Source organism: Lynx rufus, unplaced genomic scaffold (assembly GCF_022079265.1).
Source record: "Lynx rufus isolate CCGP_SWC_20201006 ecotype Redwood Valley unplaced genomic scaffold, mLynRuf1.p SCAF_18, whole genome shotgun sequence".
In the NCBI taxonomy this organism is placed as follows: Eukaryota; Metazoa; Chordata; class Mammalia; order Carnivora; family Felidae; genus Lynx; species Lynx rufus.
In genome coordinates, this window is record NW_025814832.1 from 27,601,613 (window position 1) to 27,620,340 (window position 18,728).

Genomic DNA, 18,728 nt, shown 5'->3' on the forward strand with positions numbered 1-18,728 from the left:
GCGTCTGCCTCTGGAAGGTTCATAATGTCCCCTACACGTGTAACTGCTCCAAGGGGTCTTTGTCCGTACTGCCTCTTGACTGCCGCTCACCGACCACCACATGGGGCCACTGGGCAGCCGATGAGCGCCGAGCCAACAGAGACGGGGCGGGCGAACAGATGTATTCCTAGTTAGAACCGCTGGGTCAGGGGACAGGACCACCTAGCGTGTTTATCAGTTCTCCCCAGCTGCCCTCCCCAGAGGCCGCACCAGTTCACATCCCTACCTGCAGCCAGTTGCCCACTGCCCCTTCCCACACTTCCACCTGCCGGGTGTGGTGGTTCCGGAGTCTCGCTGCGAAGACTAATAAACAAGTTAATACGTGTAAAGCACTTGGATCCGGCAAACAGTGAGCGCTCCCTCAATCACCGGTGCCACAGTGACTACAATAGATTTTCAAGTTCTGGCAACTTGGTACGTGAAGAACGATGTAGCCCTGTTGTTTTCATCTTCATTTATGTTTCCCGTAGCCACACGTAACATTATCTCTCAATGCTTAGGACTCACTTGTAGTAGCTTTATGATCTCTGCCAACAATCTCTGCCCACTCTCCTACCGAACTGGTTTTTTTCCTCGTTGATTTATGGGAATGCTTGGTATTTCCTCTCAGGTTTTATTTACGGGTTCGTACAAAAATCTGTAACTTTTTTATACACAACTTTGTCGGTCTTTCTTTGCACGGCTTCTTGCTTGAGAGAAACCTTCAGGCCACGATGTGGAAATATTCTCCTGTGTCGCCTCTGATAGTTCTCCCGTGCGTTTTGCGTGTGGCTTTCTAGCGCTCCGTTGACCGGGGCCACCGTCTCCCAGGAGTCTGTAAGGCCACGTCATGCTCACCTCGGTCTCCACGCATGCACGTGTCTGTCCGCAGTCTCTCCACTGCATCGCTTCTGTTCGTTTGTTTTGTCTTGCCCCGGTCACACACAGTTGTAATCAATTACTAGGGCATCATTAGCTCTACTGGGTGGCTCATTATTCTTTTAAAAAATGTTCTTGGGGGCACCTGGTTGGCTCAGTCGGTTAAGCGTCTGACTTGGGCTCAGGTCATGAACTCATGGTTTGTGAGTTTGAGCCCTGCATCGGGCTCTCTGCTGTCAGCACAGAGCCTGCTTCAGATCCTCTCTCTCTCTCTCTCTCTCTCTCTCTGTCTACCCCTCTCTTCTCTCTCTCTCTCGAAAAGAAATGAAAACATTAAAAAAAAAAAAGAATTTCTTGGCTTTTCTATTTATGTACGTTTACTCTCCTAGATGAACTTCCGAATTAGTCTACCAAGTTCGAAAAGTAACGTGCTGGGATAGCTCTGAATGTGGATTTGATGGGACTGGGTCATCACAGTAAGTTTGCTAGTTTATTGCTATACTCCCTGGCAGTCACCTTTCCAGCCCTGTCTCCTCTTGCTGACCCCGGAACGCTGCTCCCCACCCCCCCACGCGGAACCACCTTCATTACCCAACGAGGCCCTCCCCGCACGCAGGCTGCTCTATCGCCTTCCCGACGAATCCAAAACTCAGCTTGTGTCGCCTCCATCAGAAAGCCTTCCTTGGCGGGCGCCCATCCTCAGTCTGGGTTATTGCGCATGTGACACTCCGCCGTTATCTCCGACTGCGCACCCCACCCCACCTGGGCCTCCCTATACTTAGTAGGCATTCAATACGTGTTTTGCTCGATGACTTAACGCTAGAAGAAACTCTGGAAGGTCAGCTTCTTCTCCCTTGTCAGAGGCATACAAACGGCCGTGTGGGACTGCTGCCTAAACATTCGGATGGAGGAACAAAAGAGTGAAAAAGGATGAAGCCAGTGTATCAGTTTGTCAAAATACGGCAAAAACTGGCATTGCGATTTTTCCATATGAACAAGTGTGACAGATTAATGTAAATTACAAGGTGAATCATAATGAAACTTAAGAGCTGGACTCATCTACTGACATATCCTCTTCAGAAGCATGTGCAACATAAAGGACACGAATGAATTAAAAAATCACTGTCAGGCTGGGTCTCTCTCCATATGCTACCAGCGCCTTCTACACCAGTAGAGAAAATGTATCTACGCTTGCTGGGCTAAAGCAAGTGTGACTTCGGCTTTCAACTCTTCAAAAACGCTCCCATGTCTCCACCTCCACCACTCACTGGTATCTGTAAATGCTTTCTGTGTACCGGATGGATGCGATCACTGTCCCTTACTCCAGCGAGGACTGCAACAGTCCCCTCCCCATGGAGGAGGCAGCACTCAGATGGGAGGCAACCAGGATGCTCATGAATTCTGGCAGGTTTGCACCGTGTGACTGTTTAAACCTAAGAGCTATGATAAAGGTGATTCAAAGTCCACCAATTCCTTCCAGGGATATATAACCTTCTCTAATCTTTGCCAATCACACTAAACCTTTTTTTTTCTTTTTTATCTATTTTGAGAGGGGGAGAGAGAGAGGGATCGTGTGTGCACATGCACGCACGCCAGCAGGGGACAGGTAAGAGAGAGGGAGAGAGAATCCTAAGCATGCTCTGCACTATCAACACAGAGCCCGACACGGGGCTCGATCCCACGACCATGAGATCATATCCTGAGCCGAGATCAAGAGTTGGACGCTTAACCGGCTGAGTCACCCGGGTGCCCCCACACGAAACCTTTTGGGGGAAGAAGGGTCCACATACTGATACACCTGGTATGTGTGTATTAATTTTTGTGCTGGGCTGAAAATTAACGTGCTGGGCTGAAATAACCCCTTTCCACTTTTCTTTTCATGAGAAACGGTCTGCTCTTAAAATCTGAAGGATAAGTCACGTACCCCCTCCCTGCTTGGGTAATTCAATCTTAGTTCCCTGACCGAACCTTCTTTATGTTTTAACTTAACTTATAGTTGGAGGAATGGAATAACAAGTGAAACCGCGTTTTTCATTTTCACGCAGGTGTGGCTGCGGAGTGGAAACCTGCTTACCCAGAACGAAACACGACGACGATCTACGTGTTACTTAAAATAGAAGTTACACGAACTTTTACTTGAAGCAGTATCTAGGAAAGTTTCAAATGCACCAAGAAAACGTGGCCACTCTTCTGGATTTCACCTGGATATGAATGCAGTGCATAATACGCACGACGGAAAAGAAAAGTTTACAGAACGCTTCATCTCTAGGAAGGTCGGCTAAAATTTCAAAATGTACGCAGGTCACAGAGGGACGAGAGAGCTTTCTTGTGCTGTTGCAGAACTTACTCATTTAAAGATTTTGCGAGTTTAAAAAACGACTGCTGCCCCATCACAGAGTTTCAAAGATGGGCACATATTTGCTGCACTTATGGAGCACTTACTGTACACAAGGCCCTGTGCCGCACGTGAAGCAAATATCTCACCCTCAGAGTCCTGTGAAGTAGGGCTCCCCCCATGTCACAGGTGAGGGCTCGAACAGGCAGTGAAAGCGGCTTGGTCGAGGGCACACAGGAGGTCACAGGTCTGGAAACGTCATCAGGCCCGGGGCCTGCAAGCCTGTGTCCTGACCGTGCTGCTGCTGCTTCCTGGCCAATCCCTGCGCTGGTGCCTGAGCAACACGGGGCACGGTGCCCGCGGTGCCTCTGCTGACAAAATCAAGCAAGCGCTCTGGAGCCAGTGTTTGAGTCAGAGATTAAAGGGAAGGGACCTTAGCAACTAGAGGTCCCGAGAGTCTCAGACTTCTGATTTTAGGGGGGAATGAAGTCCTAGCTGGGGGTGTGACCCATGCCAGCTGCCAGGCCTTCCCCCTGGTGCAGAGCTCTTTCCATCCAAAGGAAAGTGAGAAGCTTTCGTTTAAAAAGAAAAATTTTTTTAAGTTTATATATTTTGAGAGAGAGAGAGAGAGAGAGAGAGAGAGAGAGAGAGAGAGAGAGAGAATCCCAAGCGGGCTCTGTGCTGTCAGTGCAGAGCCCAATGTGGGGCTCAAACTCATGAACCGTGGGATCATGACTTGAGCTGAAGTCGGACACTTTACCGACTGAGCCACCCACATGTTCAAGAAGTTTCTTTAGAGGGTACTTTCAATTTGATAGAGAGGTGAGACTCTTACAATTAGCCAGCAAACAATGTGGGCTGCACCGTGTGCCAGAAGGGGAGGCTGTGCGTGCAGACGAGGAACAGAGAGAGTGGGGGGAGGGAAGGGGCTTCGTGGGGGCGGGGCGGCAGCGGCCTGGGCAGGCAGGCAGGAAGGAGGGAAGGGACGAGAGGCGCTCTGGCGGACGCAGAGCTGGTTAGGGTGGGAAGCGGCCACGCGGACTAGGACGGGCAGCGCGGACTGGACAAGACGGGAAGGGCTGTGGCAGCCCGGGAAAGCCAGACCCTGTGCAGCAGGAGCTGGGGGAGCAGGACAGGTTTTGAGGGGACCCGAACCAGTCAGAAAGGATCGTCTGGCTATAGGACCAGCAACTGGCGGGAAAGAGATGCGCTCGGTGTAAAAGGAAGACCTCTGCTCAGGAGCCATAAAGCTGCCATTTCTTAGCTTACTGACAGAGTACAGACTGATTCCATGTTCTGAGCGGTTTTACAGAAAATGCGGATTTATTGAGTCTTCTCTTTTTTTCTAAAGCATAATAAACTGGAAATAGCTTTCTGGAGAAGGGTATTTGCAGAGGCAAGTAAGCCAAGGAGATACCAGCGGCAGCTTTTGCACCAACGGCACTTGAAGAGTACCCGGACGCAATACTTCCAACGAATCCCGTGACAGCAGGACAAGCCCTGAAGAGAGCAGGTGTTAGTTACACTTCTTGTCCAGGTTCTCAAACTAAGCATCTTCAGCTGATACACCAAGCTGTTTAAGGACAGCCACACGCTCCCTGTGTGTGTTAAGACTGTCCAGAGGACCACCCTTCAGCGTAGAAAGGAACGGTGCTCGATTATATAATTGCTTGCGGCGAAGCAGACGGGACCATATTCCTGGCCAATGACTATATTTGATCATTTCTTTTCCTCCTTGCTTTTTGCTGACAATCACTGACCTACATCCCCTCTCCCGGGAATTTAGCAGGTAAGAGTCGGGACTATTTGAAGGGACATGGCAAAGTGGTCTAAAAAGATTTGTTTCAAATGTATCACAAAGTCAGAGTTTTGTGAAATACTCCTAGAGATACTTTTAAGCCATGTTGGAATTATTCTCCATGTTAAAAGGCAGCACACGAAAGAAAACATTAATATAACTTGTGACATGTTTCTTTTAAATTCCAATCTAGCACAAGAAGCCTCCTTGCTTCTCTAATTACAGACGGGAATTTCACTGCCATCAGCAAATATGGTTTCCATGCTAGAACGAGTGCCAACCGTTAAATCATTGGAAGCGGAAAGATTCAAGAAAATAACGAGAAATGTGGCCGTTGAGCACATGTACTTTGCTCTCTTCCAAAAATTTCTAAAACGTCAGTAAAGAAGTGTTTTAAGTCTGAGTCCATCAGTAAGGTCAAGAAGGCGGGACGAGGAGAGAGAGGCGATGAGAGCTGTCAGTAGTCTGAAGGCTGGAGAGCCAACGGACGAGTGGCACTTGCTCTCGGAGCCAAGAGAAAGCCGGTGTCCAACTGCAGGCAAGGACGCCGGCAAGGAGCGGGACCCTGGACGCCGCGGGGGCCGAGCCCGAGGCCTGACAGCTTTGGCTCAAAGTGTCTGAACGAGTTCGAGAGCCTCACCCCCGACAGAGCGGGCCCACCCCGGGCAGCCTGGTGGCCGGGCAGGAAGGGTTACTGAAGGACCCTCCCCGCGGCCTTCTCCGCACCTGCGGTCACAGACTTACGAGGACTCACGTGCAGACCTTTGGCTTCTGGGGAGAAACGAACTCGGCTGACGGAGCTAATGCCATCTCAAGAGATATGAGGAACCATATGGAGAAGAAGGCGAAAACAGAACCCAACTTTAAGGTCCGACACAAACGCATCTGGCTAGCTGGCTGGCTCACGCTGTTACACGTACACCGCGAACGGGGACCAAACTACGTCTCTCTGACGAGCGGGCAGCAAGGCTGAAATGGCGCACCGTGGTCAGGTGAAAGGAATGCCTCCCTCTGAGTATTTTACCTGCTTGGAGCTTACTGGGGTGCTGCTGCGCTCCGGCTCCAGGGAGGGGAGGAGGGCTTACGCCTGCGGGCCCAGCACCCTGGGTCGGGCTCACGCTGGCCAGAGCCCCGGCAGGCAACGGCTGGCCTCTCTTTAACAGCTGCTTCTGTTCTTGCTGGCGGAAGCGTGGAGGCACCTCGCGAGGCAGGTAACGGGGCGCAGCCGGCTGCTGGCTGCTGGCGGACGCACGTTTGCCATTGCCGCCGCTCGGCAGGGCGCTGGTGCAAACGCTGGCGGCGGTACCGGCAGGCTGGGGCTGGCTCGAGCAGGTCTTGGGAGGTTCTGGCACTGCAAGGGACAAAACGGAAAGAACCCAGAACTTTAGTAGCCCTCCTGAAGCCCCAACCCAAACCACGGAAGACAAAGCAAAAACCGAGAAGGAAAGGGTCGACGTCGCGCCCGGGAAACGGAACTGGACCGGAGTCCAGGGTGTCAGGCGCGAGACCCGGTTTTCTCACAGACTAACCGAAATTCGGAGCTGCAGGCTTTGGGCCCCGGGCGCCTCGTCTGTGACGTGGGCGATCCCGTTAGGCCGGAGCAGCGGCTCACACCTCGGCTTCGTCAGACTCCACGCAGGGCCGATGAAGGCCCCAGCCCTGCCCCCCACACCCCTTCCAGGGAACTCAGCAGGGTGGAGCGAGGAGGGGGACTTTGCATTTCTGACAAGGTTCCGCGCGACTCTGATCCGATGCTGGTGGTCCCGGGACCACTCTTTGAGAACCGCTGCTCTTGGCGTTTTTTTCAAAATTAAGGGATTTTTGTTTTAATTCTGATGACCACCCCCCACCCCCACCCCCACCCCCACCCCACCCCCACGCATCCTGCGTTATCTGAATAATTGAACCATTGGTGGAGCTATCAATAGCACTGACCGCACTCCGTTAAAGATTTACTTGAAAAGAATGCAAGTGGACTAACGTGCAAATGATGCATTTGAATTAAGTGGAAGCCAAAATGCCATCTGGGTGTTGCACAAACAGAAGCTCCACAGCAATTTCAACAGAAACAAGGAGCGGGAGAGCGGAGCGGAGTGGTGACCCTGACAGTAACCAGCAGGCCAAATGCAAAGGAGATCTGCGTAGTCACCTGCACTCCTAAGGGAGCACAGACGCATCAAATGCAAAGAATGTGAGCCTCAAAAGTCATTCCCATCTTGAACCTGAAACGCTAATATCCGAGACATTACATTTACCTTGTTATTTGAAAAAAAAAAAAAAAAATTTTTTTTTCTACTTAATTTGTAAATGTCTTTGTGCAAAACGCGTTTATACCTAGTTTGGTGTATATCTTAAGCAGGGGGGGGGGGGGGGGAGGGGGCTTCCCACGGGTGCACCCGGCGCCCTGTGCCGTCTGCACCGTCTGCGTCCACAAGGCCTCGGTCCACTGTTTTTCGGTCGTGCTGCCCAGCAAACCCTTAATCCTAGATGAAGCCACTGTCCACTCTCCACTCCTGACTCAGATCACAGCCAGGTAGTCTGGTGTCATTACGAGTTTACATCCCTAACTGAGGACACCCTCAGTGCTCCCCGGCCGTCCTACAATTTCCTGGGTCTGCCTGGCCCCACTGCTGTCAATGACTCACTCAAAGACCTTGCACTCTGGAGCGGATGATGAAGTCGGACTTTACTTTCCAGAAGAAATAAAAGCCGTGAGGCAAAACCTTCAAGTTTCTGCCACTACAAACACACGAGCATCACACTGTTCTCTGTCTCATGCTTCTGATGCTCCCACCTGAGGCAAATACTGTATTTCACCAATTTTAAGACTTAAATCTCTTCAGATGTGAAAAGCATTTACACTGGGATGTGTCTTACTGTTGATGACAGGTCAGTCAACTGGCGGTGTTTTTTCCTTCTTGGTACGTGAATACTGGCGCATCCCACAACGAATGGTTTTGGAGAGACAACTGCAAGATGCTGCCCTCCGGCGGATCCCATCTCGGGGACTTCGTGTGCTTTGGGTCTTAAGCCCCGGACACCCTCCAGAGCAAACACAAAGGCCCGAAGCTTAAGAGTGAGCCTCTGATTGATTCTTTGTTTCGTAAACACAAGTACGCAAGAGAAGAGATCTAGCCACTTGGGTTTGTGTGGAGAGTGGAGGAAAGCACATGTGCAACTTCTAAGTTGCCCAGGGATCGTGTGTGTGGCCGCTCTCTGCAACGAACTCCTCCTCGTCCCAAATCTCCACCACTGTCAAAGACGGCGACCACCACCACCCTCCTCGGCCCCAATCCCACCTCCCCATTTGTTGCCTCCCCTTCTGTCCAAACTTCTCGGAGGGCCTGTCGGAGCCTCCTCGTGCTGCCTCCTCACCCACCGCTGGCCCTTCCCCAGCCCATCTTGCCCTCTACTTTGCGGAAGTGATGATCATTCACCACTTCCTTGATGCTAACATCCAATGCCACGTTCTGAGCTGTCTTCTCCACCTCTCCATTGTCTTCTGCAGCGATGGTCGCTTTGGCCACCCGAAGACACCCTCCTCCTCGGCCTCCATGGCTCTCAAAGTCCTCGCTTGGATTCCTGCTGGCCTCTCGGGCCACTCCTTCCTGCTCCCCTCTGGGGGCTTCTTCTTCTGCCCTTCCTTAAGGTTTTGTTGCAGACTCTCTCTGCTCAGACACTCATCGTGGGTCATCCCGTGTGCACCCACCAGCCCTGTGCTCACCATCTGAGCCCCCTGTGACTTCCAGAGATCTACACCTGGCGGTCTTACAGGCACTTCAAACTCAGCACGCTCCCAGTATTCATCAGCTTCCTCACTCGCTTTTCTTCGGAGTTTTGCAATCACGCTCTTGGCCTGTGGCTCTGTGCTGGAAACCTGGGCTCCGCCCTTGGTTCTTCCCTTAATCCACCCCAACCTACCATGAGGCAACCACCAAACCTTGACATTCATAGTTTATCTTAAATGTTCCTTCTAAGTGCCCATCAAGCTCATCTGCCTGTTTCTGTTCCTATTGCCCTGACCAGAGCCTGGAGGACTCGTCTGGACACTACAAGAGCTTGTCTGTTTCTTTAAGTAAATAAGTATGTACGTATACATACATGTATTTAGAGAGGGGAGGGGGGAGAGAGAGAGAGAGAGAGAGAGAGAGAGAGAGAGAGAGAGAGAGAATCCCAAGCAGGCTTCCGCACCGTCCGCGTGGAGCCCGATGTGGGGCTCGATCGCATGAACGGTGAGATCACGACTTGAGTCAAAATCAAGTCAGGTGCATAGCCGACTGAGCCGCCCAGGCGCCTCTAGACTGCTTACTATTGGGCCTGTCTCCCCGCATCTGATGTCAGCACGGTGCCTGACACACAGGAAGTGCTCAACAAACACTAAAGGACTTGACTGTTTTTCTTGAACACACACTCTGAAGTTAAAAAGCAACGTAGAAATCGCAGAATATAAAGAATATTCAGAATATAAAGACCATGCAACGGAAAAAATGCCAAACTGGGACGCCAAAGCCCTGGATTTCAGGCCAGCTACCCGATAGTGTGTGTGATCCTGCTCAAGAAGTTTACTATCCCTGGAGCTCAGTTTCCTCACCCGGAAATGAGAAGTTTAGACCAGCTGACTCTCTAAGGTTTTACTCTTGTGAGGACTGTTGCTTCAGAGTCCCCTGAATGTCTCTACTGATGCCCGGCCCCTCTTTGCTCCTAGTTAGTTCCCTGGCCTTGGTACAGACATGGAATGTTTTTATAATTATGTAGATCTGAAGATTATTCACAAAGGCACAGGAGATGAATATCCATTCTGTCTTTCCTTTTTTGAAAAGAAACCTATAAAACCTATTATAGGTTGATTTTTAAACATAGGGGCCTTCACACGTATTTTTTTCTGACATGGGCCTTTAGCCAATGAAAACAGCAGAAGTTCCTAAGTATTTACCCCAACGAGAGGAGGAAAACTTCTATCTACACAAACATTCACAGGAGTGTTTAGAGCAGTTTTATTCCTAATTGCCCCAAACGGGGAGCAACCCAGATGTCCTTCAATAGGTGATGGATGAGGGAACTGGTACAACCACCCAATGGAAAATTAGCATTTAAAGGAAATGAGCTATGGGGTGCCTGGTTGTCTCACTCAGTTAAGAGTTTGCCTCTTGATTTCTGCTTAGATCATGGTCTCCACGGTCTCCTGGTTCTTGGGATGAGACGTAGGGTTCTGCAGTGACAACATGGGAGCCTGCTTGGGATTCTCTCTCTCTCTCTCTCTCTCTCTCTCTCTCTCTCTCTCTCTCCCTCCCTCCCTCTGCCCCTCCCCGCTCACACTCTCACGCGCGCAAGCTCTCTTTCTCTCAAAAGAAATAAACTTAAAAAAAAAAAAAAAGAAATGAGTTACCAAACCTTGAAGAGAATCATACACACAAATTGCCAAGTAAAAGAAGCCGGTCTGAAAAGGCTTCGCACTATAGGATGCCTACTAGGTGACGTTCTGCAAAAGGCAGAACTATGGCGACAGTAAAATATCTGCGGGCGACAAGGGCCTGAGGAGGGCGGGAGGGACAAGGAGGCGGAGCACAGGGGACTTGCAGGGCAGGGGACAGGATGACACAGTCATCGTGGACACGTGCCATTATGCACTTGCCTAATTCCACTCGAAGCGTCCAACACTCAAATGGAAACTGCGGACTTCAGTCGCCAGTAACGCATCGACGCTGGCTCACAGACTGCAACGAAGGCCCCACACCGAGGCGGACGTTCCTCACAGCAGAAACTGAGGATGTGCTGGGGTGGGCGGAGGGAGCATTATGGGAACTGTCTGTACTTTCTGCTCAATCTTTCCATAAACCCAAAACTGCTCTAAAAAACAAAGCCTACTGGGACCCCTCGTGCATCGATGGTGACAACGCGAGCTGTGCAACCACTGTGGAAAAGAGTACGGGGCATCCTCGAAAAATGAAAGACAGAACCACCCTAGGATCCGCTAATTCCACTGGGCATCTGCCCAAAGAAAAGAAAACATTAACTTGAAAAGATACGCGAACGCTGCGCTGACTGCAGCGTTATTTACAATAGCCAAGATTCGGAAGCAGCCCCAGGGTCCACTGGTAAGCGAATGGGTAAAGATGATGTGGTACGAACACACACGCGCACACACACACACACACACACACACACACACACACACACATGCAGAGGAATAGCACTCGGCCACAGAACACAATGAGATCTTACTGTCTGTGACAACACGGGTGGATCTAGGGGTATAATGCTAAATGAAAGAAGTCAGAGAAAGACAAACACCGTATGACTTCACTCATATGTGGAATTTAAGAAACAAAACAATCAGAGACAAAGAGACTCTTAAATACAGAGAACAAACCGGTGGCTCCCAGAGGGGATGAGGGTGGGGGGTTGGGGAGAAATAGGTGAAGGGGATGAAGAGCACACTTAGGGGGCGCCTGGGGGGCTCAGTTGGTTAAGCGTCCGACTTCTGCCCAGGTCATGGTCTCGCGGTCTATGGGTTCGAGCCCCGCGTCGGGCTCTGTGCTGATGGCTCACAGCCTGGAGCTGCTTTGGATTCTGTGTCTCCCCTCTCTCTCTGCCCCCTCCCCAACCTGTGATCTCTCTATGTCTCTCAAAAAATAAATAAACGTAAAAAAAAAAAAATAAGAGCACACTTAGGATGAGCACAGAATCATGCACAGCATTGCTGAATCGTTACAGTACTTCTGTCTGTCATCCAGCCTCTTCAAAGGATGGAAATGGAAGAAAACGTGCGTGAACTCAAAACCTGATGGAGGGGCGCCTAGGTGGCTCGGTCAGTTAAGCACCCGACTCTTGATTTCGGCTCCCGTCATGATCTTAGGGGTTGTGAGTTCAAACCTCACGTGAGGCTCTACGCTGACAGTGTGGAGCCTGCTTGGGACTCTCTCTCTCCCTCTGCCCCTCCCCCACTCTCTCTCTCAAGATATATAAATATGAAAAAAATAAAGCAAAGAAACCTGATGGAGACAACTGGCAAGGGCTCAGAAGCAAAGAACCCAAGGTGACGGGAACCTGAGAAGTCACCGTGTTCACCCTCACCCGCACAGACCCCCAGGGCCCAGGTGAGCTAATAACCAAGATGACACCAGCATCCTCGAGAGGAGAATTCTAATCTCTGACAGCCAGCCACAGCTCTGCCACTAACTACACTGTTAGTATCTTTCCGGAAAGATCAAAGGACAAATTCGGGGCTATTTTTCTTCAAAATATTTCCAGGAAAAGGAATTCATGCTGCAGAAACGAAGCAGTGTGATGTAATAAGCGAATGCTGTCAGTCCCTGGTTTCGAACAAGTACAAAGAACGAATGCTACCAATCGGTAACTGTTTTTGAATATAAAACAGCAATTCTAACGTATCTGAATACGGACTATTTCCCCTTTGGATCTGTTCTTACGATATCGATGAATCAAACGGGCATTTTCTGACCAGCCATCCACCCTCTTCAGATACGAACTTCTCCATCTCTCGCCACCCAGAGAGTGGGTAGGGTATCACGACACTGCTCTTCTCAAACTCACCTGCCTCTAAGGTTATCCCTCGATGACAGAGGCTCACGCACGAGTCTACTCCACACATCACTGTTCCAACACAGCAGCAGAACCCAGCCAGGCGATGGGAATCTTAGCCTGATTTAGGGACTGTCGACAAGTCACTGATTTAGAGAACATGAAGACAGCAGCCAAGTAATTTTGGTCTGTCCAACTCTCTCCCTGAGCTTTCCTCGCCCTGATAAACTTTCCCCCTTTCTTGTAAATGACGGCGACACCTGCTGGGGAAAAGGCAGATAGGAAACCATCCTCTCAGAAATTTGGGCTTCTTTAAAACAATCTTCTTTCCAAGAAACAGTTTTCTGCCTTCAGCGGCAGTTTTCAGAGGGCACTGTCACAACAGGGTCCAAACGGGTTCTAAGTTCCCGCTACTTCTTTCCCAAGACAGCCAGCTGCAGTACGGGTGGGGAGTTCAGGCCGACCCTTCGGGACAGGAGGGCCGTTCAAACTTCTGCAATACTCTTCAAACCCGGACACCACCCAGCTCCCTCTCGGTGTGTGACGCGGGGGTTGCAGGTCACGGAGACACTGGCCGACCTTTCACTCACACGTGCGGGTAAGCCCTTCCAGAGCCAGCCACCGTTCCAGGCACTGGGGGAACGCCAGAGAAGACAAAGGGCAGACTCCCACCCGTGGAGCGGACACCGTGGCAGGGCAAGAAGGACAGAAAACGCTACACTGTGAGATGCACGGCAGCAGGGGGCAGGTGGTGCGGGGAGTAAGGGGTCAAATCACAGTTCACTTTCTCTGCCCAGCATTCTTTTTACCCCACAGACTGTGTCTTACCCTCACGTACCCTCTCCATATTTATTTACTTGGGACAATTTAATGAGTATACTGGGTATACCGTGGAAAATACACACAGTTCCCGTCCTTGTAGTTTATAATCTAGTAAGAGATTGTAACGATTCCACAGATACACAAGTCGTGGGAAGCCCGATACGAGTAACAGTGGGACAAAGGATCTAACTCCTGTGAGGCAGTGACAGTCAGGCCGGGCCTGGAAAACTGGTGGCCGGGTAAAACGTGTGCGCCTGAGCCGGTGTGTGGGCGTGGGGTCTGCGGGGAATGTGGGGTCTGCGGGCTCACACCTACCGGCCGGCACGGCGCAGGGAAAGGTCCTGACCGGAGAGGGAGCTTCTGTGCTCTCAAGGACTGACACGAGGCCAGGGTGACTGGGGCTCGGTGCCCGAAGGGAGGACTTCCGGGCCTGAGGCTGGAGAGGCAGGCGCAGGCTTTGCAAGGGTTCTGGAATCCATCCACCGACGGCTGGGAGAGCACGTGGGGCGGCCTGACGGGAAGGCTGCTCCGCGGTGTTCCTGTTCCGGCTGCAGCCTCCAGTTCCAGGGAGAAGTTCTCCAGGGAAAGGCTCCTTCGGTTACAAGTTCGCGGGGTCTCGACACACTCTTTCACTGCCATTTAAACTCCACAAGCAGGTGACCTTGATCAAGACCCTGTCTGTGCAGGCTCCGGAGCCACAGGATCCTGTCTGCTTGGCCGACGTCGCCTTCACAGGCAAGGGAGACAACACAGCAGCCAGCGCCCACGGCAGCAGCCCCCTCCTTGCCCCACTCTAGAAATTCTGCGGGGCCTCCCTTGGGAGGTTAGGTTCCCACCGCCGTCCACCTTCCGCTCCTCACCAGGGGCTCAACAGAACCGGGAGCATGAGAGCACAGGGCACCCAGGGCACCAAGGCGTTTCCACCTTACTGCCCAAGTCATACTACCAAGACCTTCTTTTCTTTAAAAACGCGTCCGGCTCTGCGCTGACAGCTCAGAGCCTGGAACCTGCTTCAGACTCTGTCTCCCCCTCTCTCTCTGCCCCTCCCCCACTTACACACACACTTTCTCTCTCCCTCTCTCAAAAATAAATATTTAAAAAAATTTGGAAATATCAGAGGGACAAAAAAGCACAAAGACTGAATAATCAACAAAGCTTCAGGTATCCAATCTCCAGTTTAAGAAATAAAATGTCACCGAGTCCACCAAAGCCCCATCTTCCCCTCCCTGGATGTATACCCTGAAGAGATTCTCACCACGAGCAATTTGGGATTTACCATTCCCACGCACCTCTCCAGAGATACAGTGTAGTGGCTACGAGTACGGACTTGGGGTTTAAACTTCAGCTCTGCCCCTTTACCGGCGGGTGACCCTGGGTAAGTTACTTAACCTCTGTGTCACTCAGTTGTGCCACCTGCGAAGTGGGGGTAAGTGGAGGATAAAACAGAGCACCTCCTCGAGAGGGTTCTCTGAAGGGTGAATGTTACTATAGGTAAAGAACTGTTCAGAACAATGTCTAGCATGTAGTAAGTGCACTGTGTTTATTATGTTAAACAAAAAACATGCCACGTGACACTTAAGGACACTGAGGCAGACTCCACTCAGGACCGTCGTGCGGGCGTAGGGACCATGTGAGGGGATGTGCAGTGGGGGAGACAGACAGGGCTCATACCCGAGTGCAGCGGGGACAGGTGGGGATTTACGGTGAGGGAGCAGGAGGAGGGCAGCGGGTGGAAAGTCGCTACGAGGACAATACATCACGGGGCAGGGGGGTTCTGGCTGATCCGACCCAGCAGAATTCTGGCCGGAGGCAGGCCGGGGGGTCAGGCGTCACCCAGGGGCCGGTGGAGGATGGGGAACCCAGTCAGGTATCTGGGAAGCGGAGGGTGGTTCTGTGAAACTGACTCTGCGGGGTTCTTGCTAAAACTGGATTTGACAAGGAAGTTCGCGGATGGGGCTGCCAGACGGTTCAGGAGCCTGACTGAAGTTTGGTCAGCAGTCCTGGTCAGTCTTTTTTATTTTTTATTTAAAAAAAAATTTTTTTTTCAACGTTTATTTATTTTTGGGACAGAGACAGACAGAGCATGAACGGGGGAGGGGCAGACAGAGAGGGAGACACAGAATCGGAAACAGGCTCCAGGCTCCGAGCCATCAGCCCAGAGCCCGACGCGGGGCTCGAACTCACGGACCGCGAGATCGTGACCCGGCTGAAGTCGGACGCTTAACCGACTGCGCCACCCAGGGGCCCCTATTTTTTATTTTTTTAATGTTTGTTTATTTTTGACAGAGAGAGAGAGAGCGCGAGCGAGCATGAGCAGGGGAGGGGCAGAGAGAGGGGGAGACACAGCATCCGAAGCAGGCTCCAGGCTCCGAGCTGTCAGCACAGAGCCTGACGCGGGGCTCGAACCCACGGACCGTGAGATCACGACCTGAGCCGAAGTCGGACGCTTAACCGACTGAGCCACCCAGGCGCCCCAGTCCTGGTCAGTCTTAACAATCCTCACTCCTCTTCCTCCTCGAGGAAGCAACGGGAAGGACTTTAGGCTGATGAACAAAAACTCAAAGTCACGTGAGGTGAGCTGCGATTAATGAACTAAAGAAGGGAGGAAGGTAGACAGAGACTCTGACGGAAGTGACCATGGTAAGTTAGCACAGGCACTGACATCTGTACTCCTGACTGCAGGGTCAGATCTCTAGCCTGGCCCTAAACTTCCCATTCCCACTTCATTTGGGTCTCACATCTCCACCATCTGGAAAGTGCCGAACACCACACGGAAGTTTATCAACAGTCACCCATCCCATCATTTTCAAAAACGTTACCGGGCGGTCGTCAGAGCCGTCTCTGCCTGCCCCCCTTCTCCAACACGCACACCAGCAGCAGGACTCACAGGGGTCTGGCTCACGGCTGCGAGGAGGCCTCGGTTGCGCATCAGGCCCGTCAGATGCATGTGCCCGTGCGCTCTCTGCCTGCTGCACCGGCTCCGGCCATAAGCACAGCCCTGAGGACGGTGGACGTTTGTCGCTGTGCAGGGTCCTGGCTCCCAATCACGACCCCTCAGGCAGGGAAGCGATAGCGTTGATGGCGGCTTCCCGATCCCCGGGCTGCAGTGGCGACACGGTGCCGGTGCCGGTGAGGCCTCCTGACTCTCCCGGGGAGCAGCCCTCTGGGATGCCTCTGTGGGGAATCTGCTCTGGAGGCCCAGCCCAGGGGGGCGCCCCTCTCCCTTCCCTCACAATGATTTTACAAGCACCTTGAACTTAAAAACAGCTAGAGTGGTTTCTATACACTTCACTGAACTCTGATTAAGACCAGATTTCGGCGGGGGTGACTGGGTGGCTCAGTCAGTTGAGCATCTGATTTTGACTCAGGTCACAGTCTCTCGGTTCATGGGTTCGAGCCCTGCACTGGGCTCTGTGCTGACGGCTAAGAGCCTGCAGCCTGCTTTAGATTGTCTCCCTCTATAAGTGCACATTAAAAAATTAAAAAAAAAAAAAAAAAAAAAAAAGACCTGATTTTTGTTTTTAGCAAGTAGTATATGCAACTCTCTCACCTTGACAACGTCATGGTATGTGGTCATGACCTAGATATTCCACAGTGGTCTCCTTATAACGGCATTTACTGAAATGGGACCTCCTTACACACACCCTCCATTAGAGTCTCATGGGCTACCGCAATCACCCTAAAGCACACTGGCAGGTGAGCGTGGAAAGTAACCTTTTATAGATAAACGCCAAGCTAGAGGGACATGTTAACATACCTTATTTCTGAAATTTGGATGCACCTTACAATTAGTGTATAAATTTAATATAGTTTCATTAGCCCTCCAACTGCACCCGTATGGAAGACATTATCAGATCAATGACGTTCCAGAACTGGTGGCATCTTAGAAGTTAAGAAATAAGGGCGCCTGGGTGGCTCAGTCGGTTAAGCGTCTGACTTTGGCTCAGGTCATGAACTCACGGTCTGTGGGTTCGAGCCCCGTGTCAGGCTCTGGGTTGACAGCTCGGAGCCTGGAGCCTGCTTTGAATTCTCTGTCTCCCTCTCTCTCTGCTCCTCCCCTGCTTGCCTGCATGTGTGTGCTCTGTCTCAAAAATAAACATTAAAAAAATTAAAAAAAAAAAGAAGTCAAGACATAGAAGTTTTTTGCATGATAAAGCATAGAATTTCTCTTCCATACAGATACCACATAATGGCAAAAGAAAAATACTCAAAAATCATGCATTAATTCTAGCTATTTCAGAATCCATACTCAAAGATGTAGAGCTCTTAGAAATTTTAATTTACATTCACTGAAATCTATATAAAAGAGAACTATTTTCCAGGCCTAAAAGAATCTGTGATTCCAAGGAAGATTTTCATTATTACGATCTCTTCTGCAACCTACACAGCAGCAAACGCGGCAGCAATAAGTTCCTTAGAGCAAGAGGCGAGGGGAAGACGCTACGTGCAGGAGGGTCCATCTGCTGTGTTTATTGGCAGCCCCGGCGGGGTACCAAGCCCTGGCCTTCTGTGTGTTCTGTTGACGGCTTCTGGCCGATCCGTCACCATGGCAACTTGGGGAGCTCAACTCAAAATGAGCACAAACTCATTAACTACTAACTACATTATCTTAGTGCCTGTTGCTAATGAGAGAATGCTGTTTAGAGATATTTTCTATTCTAATGTATTACAGTTACCTCTCTAAAAAAGCATGAAATTAAATTAAATGTTACTCTTAGTACACCAGACTGGATAATATGAATGTTAAAGTAAATTTGCTTTAATAATGACTGCTAACAGTAAGAATCGTTTTATTAGAAGATTACTTTGTTTTGGTCCTTGGATTCTTCTACTCTCAAGAAATGAACATACAGGCAATTATCATACAGGCAAATATTTCCAACCTCTTTTAAGCAACAGCCAGCAGATTTAGAAGATCCAAGTAGAAAAATTTGATAACAGCATATGTTAAGGCCAAGTAAACAATACAGCATTAATATATATTGGCTTTTCTATCACCTTTTTAATATGGGACACTGGGGATATGAATATGTCCCCAGATGAGGCAACACACTGGACAGACATGAAGGGTGAACAGAGTCCCCTGAGCACAGAGATTCTCGGCTCTCTCACCTCCAGCCTGACCTCGTCTCTTTCCACACTCAATCATCTGGAACTGAACTAGCTCCTGAAAACCAGCAGATCCTAAATCTCATGAAACACAGAAGGGTTAAGTGGAATTATGTCTGAAACGTATTCTCTTAGGGCATGCTTACTGCCTCGTGTGGCAGGACCGCACGCGGGCGCGCGCCTGTGTGCGTGTGTTTTCTGTAATGAATGTACAAATTGTGGAAC

At 50.7% G+C, this 18,728-nt stretch overlaps 1 protein-coding gene across 2 annotated transcripts in view; it reads right to left on the reverse strand.

The window, feature by feature from the left end:
• Positions 1–18,728, reverse strand: part of TNRC6C (trinucleotide repeat containing adaptor 6C) — a 99,876-nt gene that overhangs the window by 72,707 nt on the left and 8,441 nt on the right. The window contains exon 3 of one of the 2 annotated variants that reach the window (XM_047081288.1): positions 6,055–6,381. The exons of the other annotated variant lie outside the window; for it this stretch is intronic. The gene's annotated coding sequence lies outside the window, so the exon portion shown is untranslated. The remainder of the gene's footprint in view (positions 1–6,054; positions 6,382–18,728) is intronic. 2 annotated transcript variants of the gene reach the window in all.